The sequence below is a fragment of the Seriola aureovittata genome, chromosome 6, assembly GCF_021018895.1.
Source record: "Seriola aureovittata isolate HTS-2021-v1 ecotype China chromosome 6, ASM2101889v1, whole genome shotgun sequence".
Classification (NCBI taxonomy): domain Eukaryota; kingdom Metazoa; phylum Chordata; class Actinopteri; order Carangiformes; family Carangidae; genus Seriola; species Seriola aureovittata.
The window spans coordinates 29,992,189-30,002,663 of record NC_079369.1 but is presented as its reverse complement, the minus strand read 5'-3'; positions in this window follow the sequence as shown (position 1 = coordinate 30,002,663).

Here is a 10,475-nt window from a genome sequence, read left to right as displayed (position 1 = left end):
TCACTGTAGTGTCTGTGAAGACGGTGTGACAGTGATGTTCATGTACAGGACAGAAAAGAAACACAGGCAGCTCAGCTTAGTGATGGTCTGCCGTAGGTCTGTTTGACCAGAGTAAACATCACTGTTTATCCAACACAAAAACACCCCATTTACCTTTTTACCAAATAAAGACATAAAGTGCACATCAACATATTTATTATCACATGATCGAGAGTAAAGTTTGTTTTCTGGCGTCCCCCAGATATAAACTATATTTATTACCTGATATGGATTAAGATCCAAAAACCTGGATCTGATGATACCACTCTCATGAGCCAGCTTCTAACCTAATGTAGTCTGTTTCCAGTCTTTGTTCTAAACTACAGGGATAATGGATATGATGGGCTGGTTATGGTGATGACCCATGATGCTGGTTTCTGTTGTATATAAAACACTGGCTTCCTTCATGATGTCATTAAAATGTATTTTATATTTAAATATATGTCCATGTACTGGCATGAAGTTCATTAGGGAAGAGTATTTGGACTGTATGTGTCAGTGTGTCTGTGTGTGTATGTGTGTGTGTGTGTGTGAGTGTGCTTTATGCTTGATGGTGTTCATGGGGTGTTTTTTTTCAAAAAGGGACATGTTTTATTGAAGGATATCAGGACTCAAACATCTCCCTCTTTCTCTCCCAAACCCACTACATCACCATGGCAACCAGACCACTCAGCTTCACTGAATATGCCAGATAAGGCTGACTTGAAAGACTAAGAAAATCCCTCCTTACCTCTCCCCCCTCCCTGACTCCTATCCTTCCTCCCCTCGCTCTCTCATGCAGTGTCTTTATATCCCTCCTCTCTGCTGTGCACATTTCCCTATTCTTTCTTCATCTCTTTCCTCTATCCTGCTACCTCATTCCCTCTTATCCTCCTCTCTCTCCTCCTCCTCTGCTGTGCTTCCCTCTCCTCTCCATTTGGCTTCCTCCCCCTTTATTGCATTAAACATATCTCCCTCTTCCTTCTCACTCTCTGTTCCCTTCCTTCATTGGATTAAAGAGACACACCCAGACATTGTGAAAAACATCTCTCTCCATGGCAGAGACCCATAGTGAGGTATGAGGACTGGCATGCTGCTGACAATCACCATCTGTTCCAGAGACACAGAGAGAGGGAGAGAGAGAGAGAGAGAGAGAGAGAGAGAGAGAGAGAAGAAGAGGAGAACAGGCTTACAGGAAGCCGCCAAGACAGCCCAGATGATTTCTGCCTTTCAATTTGCATTCATGCTTCAAGGACAGAACTGCTGCTCTACTTACAGCAAAGCTTTAAATTTGGCACTGAAGAAACACTTCCTGTGCTTCGACAGATGGGAATTGATATGAACAAATGAAAACCAGCTGAATGCTGCTGGTTGAATCTTGGCAGCTGTAAGAGTGTTGCTCCAACCACTGGAAGCAGTGATCAAACATTTGCATTTACAGTCAAAAATAGAGAATTTAATCACTTATATCCCAGGTACTAAATCAGCTGACTTAAAGCTGCAGTGTGAAGCTTTTGTCTCCCCTCTCTGGCAGTGAGAGTCATTACACAAACACAGTTTAATACAAAGACAATTCAAGACTGTCCTCCTGTAAAAAAACGAGCCCATAGGTCGTCTGTGCAGCAGGTTACTATGACCCATAGTTACGTTTTGTTGCTCCGCAATATGTAGTGGTTGTAGTAATAATGACAGTAGCAAAGGGAAAAGTGCGGTGACGTAGTATAACAAGAGAGAAAGTCCATGTCAGGAGAAGGTTGTGGTGAATGGATGAATATGACACAGGAGAGCAGTGTGCAATCCCCAAGTGGAGCCAGCTTATTTATCTTGTAACCATGGCAACAAATATAATGCCATGTTAAAGAAATACTTATTTTAACCCAAATCACGATCACTTCCTCAACCTAACGAAGCCATGACAAGTACTGTACTAACCATGGCGACGAAGGTGGTTACACTGCTCTTGGTACAGTCCACGTTTATTATTGTAACCACGACAACCGAGGTCTGGTATGCCTGCTGCCGTAGGGGCGCTGCTTCAGGAGACACTCCTATGGGTCGTGTCAGAGGGGTGATGGTTGAGGGTTGGAGTTGTTGTTGGAGGACATTTCCACAGTTCCATGAGTAAATGAAATAGTTACATATTCTAAATATTTTACAATACCAACTAGTCAAGAAGCAGTAAGGAGACATTTCTGCCTCAGTCCCTTCTCTTCTTCCACACCAGTGTAAGTATGCGCTCACACACACACACAACTGAAACGCACTCACACACACACAACTGAAATGCTCTCGCACACGCAACTGAAAACTCAGGATTTCAGTTGTAACAGAAGGGATTTCAGTTGAAAATTGTGAAAATTGCGGTGCTTTTGCGAAAGTCTAATTACAATAGAGACCTGGTCCGTGTACTTAGCGGACAATGAATTTGTCATTAGTGCCACGGGTGCTCAGCCCCGAGGCACTCCTCTCAGCTATTCTAGCTGTAGAGGAGTGCCTCGGGGCCCGCAGCTTTGAGAAAACCCCGGTAATATATACATCAAAACGTGCGTCTTGATCCCGCAAGGGGTGCTATGACTTTTGGTGTTAAAATTCCAATTTTTCCCAAAGTTATTCCCAAAAAACTGGGAATAAATAATGCATTAGAAATGCATTGGAATTTTCTTTAGAAACCCACCTTTTTTCGACAAAATTGCACCTTTTTTCGGAGTCACCCAGCTCTCTCATACCTGCACGTAGAAATGTGATTCAAACTATAAAACGGAGGAAAACTTCTGCTCTCTCAAAAAGACATGAACTGTTTTTACATAACATGTAAACTTTTCACACTGTGAGCACTCAAGGAGGAGTGCAAATCACTTTTTCTTCAAAGTTAGAGTGACAGCGTCAGTTGGCTAGAGTGCGTGAAGCAGTAAAAAATAACCTTTATTTTTATTTTTAACTCGAGCTCACGGCCGTAAAAAGGAGACAAATAATTCTTTCTGAAAATGTAGACATAGTTGTTGGGATTCATAAAATGTAACTTTGACAGGCAGGGTCTGCACAAAATTTAAACGGGGGTGCCGAGTCCGGCAGCAATACCTGTCTCACTCTCATTGACACCTAATATAATCGTCTTTTTTTTTCAAAAGAATCTCTCTCTGTCTTCGCACTGAGCTTACGCACTCATTTTAAGGAATATCTGAATAAAATAGAGACTGTAGAAACTTCTGGCTTCAGTGTCTGGCACGGTCTTTTCGGTTTATGAAAATAAGTAACGGTTTTCTCATAATTTGCAGTTGTTTGAAGCCATGTAGAAGCCAAATTGTGGGCAGATTTTCACATTGCCATGGCAACGGCAGCTCCTGACCTGTGTGCGTGCGCCTAGCAACCAGATAACCAACTCTCCAAGCTCTGCTAGCTTTACATTAGCCGCATGTTAGGTCTTAAATTACATTTAGTTAGGTCTTAAATATGTAAGTCCATTTACTGCTTCCTTCGTTGCTTTTTTTTTGTTTTGTTAAAAGAGTGAATGAAGTTGTGACGGTCTCCGCTGAGACAGAGGAGAGGAGAAGCTACTAGCCCTCTCTCGCTGTCACTTCTAGTCGCGTTGCTCTCCTCCCCAGTAATGTTAAATTTAGCACAGAAAAAAACATAATAGTGGTAATTTAAATAGCGGTTCATGGGATTTATTAACCCTCAGGGGTCCCTCTGTCCTTTTTTGGACATTTTCTTCACTTTTCTTTTTTGATTTGCTGATCATTTTGGCTGTGTTACAGCTGAAGGTATGGATTTCTGCAAGAAAGTGTCTTTTTTTACATATTTTTAAAATCTAATGTCAGTTACAGTTACAGGTCTATTATACACTGGTAACACATTTTGTACTCTCTGGGGTTCCTCGCGTCCAAAAAAGGACACACAAAGAAAATGCTATAAAATCATCATATATCAATATTTTTTTCTGCTTTTTTTGCATACATCTCTTAAACCACTTCAGTTCTGCTCAAACCTATCAAATGTTTATTAGTTTTCAGGATTTTAACCCTTTAAATGCCAGTTTGAAGACATGTTGCCTCTTGTTTTATTAAAAAAAACAACACAGAATATGAGATATTTCCCACATAATACATGATGGAGGGATGTGACATTGTTTTATATCAGAGTCTTTTATATCAAGACATTTCTCAAAACAAGAATATGATCAGGGTGACTTTTGAACACTGGAAATAAATCATGTACTCAGGCAGTAGCCCCCGTGGCACTCAAAATTTCCCTGGAATTTTCTAGTTTGAAATTAGAATTTAGAAATAGGAAAAGAAATAACAGTAAACCACCCGTTTCCGGCTTTTTGTTTTGACAATAAAAAAACAGAGCATATGTTACATTAGTCTTGCAGTGAATGGGCTTCACCGCAGCTTTTACTGTTTTCTACCAGGTAATACACTAAAAATTTGCGTTAATAATTCACATTATCATGCACTTTGGGGATGAAACTATACGAAAGGAGCAGGGGAGACAGACCCAGATCCCAGGACTTTCACAATAAACGCATGTCATTTACAGGTAAGTGAGTTAACTCTTTTGCATTTAGTATCTTGCCCAAAATCATAGCTAACCATTAGCTAACAACGACAGATAGCCGGTGCTAGTTAATTGATTTGGTTGGCAGGCAAACTGAAAGCTAACTGTTGTAGCTGACACACAGCCGTATGCTAACATTACTTGTTTATTATTAGTCAGCTCTTCTGCATATCAGAGGGTATTCACTAACGTAAGGCTGTGGGAAATGTCTACATTTACTGTAGGCCTTTGTTAGCCTACATCGCACCTGACTGACCTTGACAGTTTTTATTATGAAGCTCTAGTGTGGTCTTTATGTTAACAAATGTGTTTGTTATCAGCATTGTGCGTGAGGATGCAGACTGTATAGAACTGTGGCAGCATAGTCTATGCATTGCACCTAATGCACCTTGAACGCACCTTGATGTCTATACAGAAGTTATTGTAGTCCATGGTACATTCAACCATTCTATCAAGATCAGGGTCCTTGCTTTTATCATTTTCCTGTAACTCCTGGTGAGCGAGTGGTTGCAGCCTGCTTCAGTACACAGGGCTTGTAAGGAGGCTGAAGAAAAACCAGATTATGATCTGATCTGCCAAGTGGTGGTAGAGCTGATGTTTTGCCATGGCAGACACTTTTTGTTAGTTTTATTTTGGACTTTTTGCACTTCATGTTTTATTTTGTAATTGGTTTCCATGTGTGTCAGTGTTTTTGCTTCCTGTCTTGGGCCTGTGTCTGTGGTGATTGTCTGCCCGGCCCTAATGTGTTTCACCTGTGTGCCATCACCTCTGCCTCCTGTGTCTATATAGTCTTTGCGCTCCCCTTTGTCTGGGCCAGTTCGTCTGTTTAGTTCTGGGTTTGTTCACGTCCTGTTGTCTTCATGTCTGTCCATGTCACGTTGACGTCTGGATTTTGGATTAAATAAACCTGCCTGCACCGTCTCCCAAGAGTTGACTGCATTTTGGTCCAACTTACCTCGCAAACCCTTGACACATACAACAGATCCAGTGTCTTATTTTCCCTTTTGGGATACTGAGTTAAGCCAGTCAGGTAAGAGGTGAGAGTGTCATGGTTAAAATCCCCCTATATTGCAGTGTTTGAATCAGGGTGCTAGGTCTGTACTCTCGCAACAGTCTCGTGAATGACGTCACAGGCGACTACAGGCTCAGCTCGTGGTTGAATGTAAACAACAATGGCGACGATGTGCGAGAACTCCCTCGCTACATAGTAGGGTCCAAGACCAACTGCCAACAGTTCAATATGCCAACAGCAGATCTTCTCCTTCACTGTGATGCGACTGGGGTTGCACCATATATTGTTCACAAGCAGAACCAGTCCTCACCCTTTATTCTTTCCACTTACTCCGCCGTCTCTGTCCACTCGTACTGCAGTGAAGCCGGTTAAATCCACACAACGGTTGGGATTGTTGTCGTTTAACCAGGTCTCCATGAAACATATGAGACTACACTGATGGATGATATCTTCATAAGTTTCTCCAGTTCATCACACTTGTTAGCCAGGGAGTTGATATTTCCCATGAGGATCGATGATGGAAAAGGATTATAGCTCCATCTCCTAGCCTTTAGCTTGGCCCCAGCTCTACATCCACGGTATAGCTTCTTCAGCTCAGCCGGTATGGGATGTTTAACTCCATATCTGGTAAACTTTAAAGCCAGGAGTTCTTCCTTTGTGTACATTATTTTCTCCATCGTCGGACAAAACGACAACGTAGAATAAAAAACATCGACAAAAAACATACCAATATATACAAATATATTCCAAAAAACGACGAGCTATGCAGACTTTGCCACTTGTTGCCAGTGCATCATTTGTAAGATGACGAAGACGAAATGTGCATGGATCGTTATGATTTAAGGGTGTTAATTAGATGTATTACCTTCAAATTAAATAGGTGTTTTGTAGTAAAAGTAAATGTATTACAATAAGTGACAATACAACAGGAGTAGTTGTTCTGATTCCAATTCACAGCACAGATGCAGCCAGTGTGGGCAACAGTGCAGGCCAGTGGGGCAAAGACTGATAGGGCATAAATGACACAGAAATCCACTGTGATAACTTTGTGGTCTCCCACTGTGGCAATGCGAGGGCTCAAAATATTATACTACAGTTATGAAATTTGAAACAAAGAAACCAACAACGCCACCCTGGGAATTGCACCCAGGGAATTGTAAATAAATATAACTACAAAGGAAGGCACACAGGTAAGTAATACAAGGAAGGGCAGGAGACGTGGTTCACAGTAGCAAAAATAATTAACACGTTTATTAGAAGTTGGTCACACAAGCTAAAATGGTAGTTCATGACAGAACTAATAATTAACACCCTACCCCAGTAGCTGAGGCTCCCCAACGGTGAAGGACAATGTGGGGGGAAGGAGTCCAAAACAAGAAAAGGCACCCCACTCTCACGTGACACACACACACACACACACACACACACACACACACACACACACACACACACGTGAAGTGCAAAGCAACCAAATCCAGAATCACAGCACATCAAGAGGAACCACCACCCAGGACACCGCCACCACCGTCGGCTCGCAGCAACTATGGAGGGAAGGGAGAACACAATTAGTTTATAATAATGTAAACTAACAATTGTCCAAACAAAAACAAAACAATATTAACAGTCTTGGACTGAAACAAGAAAACAATGATTAGATCATTAGCTTAACGGCAATTTAGCAAACAAACAAACAAAAAGAAAGAAATAAAGAAAGTAACCAATGGACACAATCATTCAATAAAAATAAACTAAATGATAAATGACCAATCAATTAACTCAAAACAATACATTCAAAGAAAACATAAAAATACCTGGTCCCATCTAACCCCTGCACACGCTCACTCGTCCACACAGCCAGTCAGTGAATATGACCATTCATCCCTTCACAAACAAACACAACCACACACACACACACACACACACACAGTCCTGTCGGAGCAGCTCTCGCTAAGCCAGCCGCCCAGAAGGGGAGTCGGACACCGACGACCGGGGGGAGCGAGCAGCAACCTGCAGAAAACTGTCACCGTAGCAGCAGTAGCAGCGGCAGCAAGCGAAGCAAAAAGCAAGCGAAGCAGAAAAGATGCACAACCGACAGTCTATTTAGCGGGGCAACAGAGCCATCCACAGCACCCAGCCACCACAAACTGCGGGTCGGCGAAGCAGCAGTGTTCCTGGACCTTACTTTATATCCACCGTTAGCCACGGGTCCCGAACAGCAGGAACCCTTCCGAGGAGGACAGTGACGAGGAGCCTCGGCACCGCTCCGTATTTAACTGGAGCGTCTGTGGTGCGCCGGTGATGCGTTCGGGATCAGCTATAAAAAATGGACAGGTGAGGTGTTTAACACCTTGGCTAACAGCTATGGTTGGAACTAAACATAAATGCTAAGGTGTCCATACCTTGTCCTTTTAATGTCTATGGCAAACAGGGAGAATCGCCACCATCCCCTTAACCACAATGGACAACTACGCACACAAAGTTAAACAGTTCAATGCAGAGGCTAATAAGAGCTAAAAGAAACAACTTGCAAACAATGCAGCCGTGCACCTACCCGTCTCGAGTACAAAGGAGGAAGCGGAAGGCCGGGAAGCGGGAGGGCCTTCGAGCCAGGAAGTGAGAGGACAAGAGAGGGACACGGCCCCCTTTTATTCCCTCGCCCTCTACGTTGATAGGCTACAGCGCCAGGTAAAGTGCAGAGCGGCAGACTTGAATGCAATCAGCCCCAGCAGCATATCATACTGCTACAATCTAAATACATTTTAATGTATGTGCAACTATGAGAAATGAGAGAAAATGCCTTTTGTTTAGCCCCTTCCTCTTGATCCTCCTTAGGGACAGGGGAATGAGAAGAGTTCAGAAATTTTGATTATAAAATAATAATACCTCAAGCATGTGACACATTAGATTTGCTTTCTAAAATGCTAATCAATCTTCATTAGGATATGGAAATTGCCAGAATTGTCTGCAGAGAAAACATGGGTCTGGTAATACCCAGATGAGGGTCAGCAGGTCTACAACTGTTTTGCATTGTTTGTTTCTCTTGCAATGAACTAAATATTGCCAACCTCAGTTTCAATCAGGACATCTTACTGTGATCAATGTTGAAGAATCAGGGGAAGTTGGACCCAAATGCGGTCAACTCTTGGGAAACGGTGCAGGCAGGTTTATTTAACAAAAAATCCAGACATGAACGTGACATGAACAGACATGAAGACAACAGACGTGAACAGCACTGTGATTAACCAGACATGAACAGGAGACGTGAACCGATGAAGACAAACCCAGTAATCAACAGACGAACCGACACAGACAAAGGGGAGCACAAAGACTATATAGACACAGGAGGCAAGTTGATTGCACACAGGTGAAACACATTAGGGCGGGGCAGACAATCACTACACAGAAACAAGACAGGAAGCGAAACACTGAGACACACAAGAATACCTTTTTACAAAATAAAACAGGAAGTGACAAAGTCCAAAACAAAACTAACAAAAAGTGTCTGCCATGGCAAACCATGACAGAACCCCCCCCTTAAGGGTCAGATTCCAGACGACCCTAAACAAAAACACAACTCGGGCGGGAGGAGGGATCCAGGGGCCAGCGGACAGCATCTTTCGATGCTCAGGGGCAACACAGGGGCGGCTCAGAGGCCTTATGGACAGGCTGGGCAGTTCAGTGGGGCGACCCGGAGGTCGAGCAAACGGAGGGAGCCGTTCTGGAGGCCGGCGGCGAAGACGGGGTCTCTCCGGAGGTCGAGCCGGAGGATGGCATCGCACCTCTGGAGGTCAAGCAGGAGGATGATGACGGGGTCTTTCCGGAGGTCGAGCCGGAGGATGGCATCGCACCTCCGGAGGTCGAGCCGGAGAATGGCATCGCCCCTCTGGAGGGTGACCAGGAGCAGGAGTCAGCTGGGTCACCGACAGGACACAAGGAACAGGGATCGGCCGGACCACTGGAGGCGGCACAAAGTCAGGGACCACCGGAGGCGGCACAGAGTACGGGGCCACCGGAGGCGGCACAGAGTCAGGGGCCACCGGAGGCGGCAAAGAGTCAGAGGCCACGGGAGGTGGCAAAGAGTCAGGGGCCATTGGAAGCGGCACAGTGTCAGGGACCACCGGAGACGGCACGGAGGCAGAGACCACCCGAGGCGGCGCCGGCAGGTGTCAATGACACCAAGTGCCATGTGGGCTGAGTCAGGGCAAGAATCAATGGTGGTGGTGCCCTGGCAGGAACCACGAGCGGGGGTGACGTCATGGCTGGAGCCAGGAGAGGTGGTGACGTCACATCAGGAGAAGCGGTGACATCACATCAGGAAAAAGGAGAGGCGGTGATGTCACAACAGGAACCAGGGGAGGCGGTGACGTCACAACAGGAACCAGGGGAGGCGGTGACGTCACATCAGGAACCAGGAGAGGTGGTGACGTCACACCAGTAGCCGTCGTCGACGCCGCTGGAGAACACGGAGCAGCAACCGCCGACAGGAAACGAGGAGCAGGGATCAGCCGGACCACTGACTTGGAACATGAGTCAGGAGTCAGCTGGACACGAGGAGCAGGGGAGACTTTGTCCAGCCCACGAAACACCATCTGGAACCCCCGACGCTGGAACAGCTGATGCGTCAGCCAGGGTAGTTGGTGAAGGCTCCTGCCCACAGGGGAGTAGAGGCTCTGGACACCGGGGTAGCTGGGGCTTGGGTTGGAAGCGGGGGACCTTGGACTTTGGCCTGGACAGGAAGCGAAACACTGAGACACACAAGAAAACCTTTTTACAAAATAAAACAGGAAGTGACAAAGTCCAAAACAAAACTAACAAAAAGTGTCTGCCAATGTTTATACATTGACTGTACATAGATAAACCCCTCTAAGCATCCAGTAAATGAAAACAC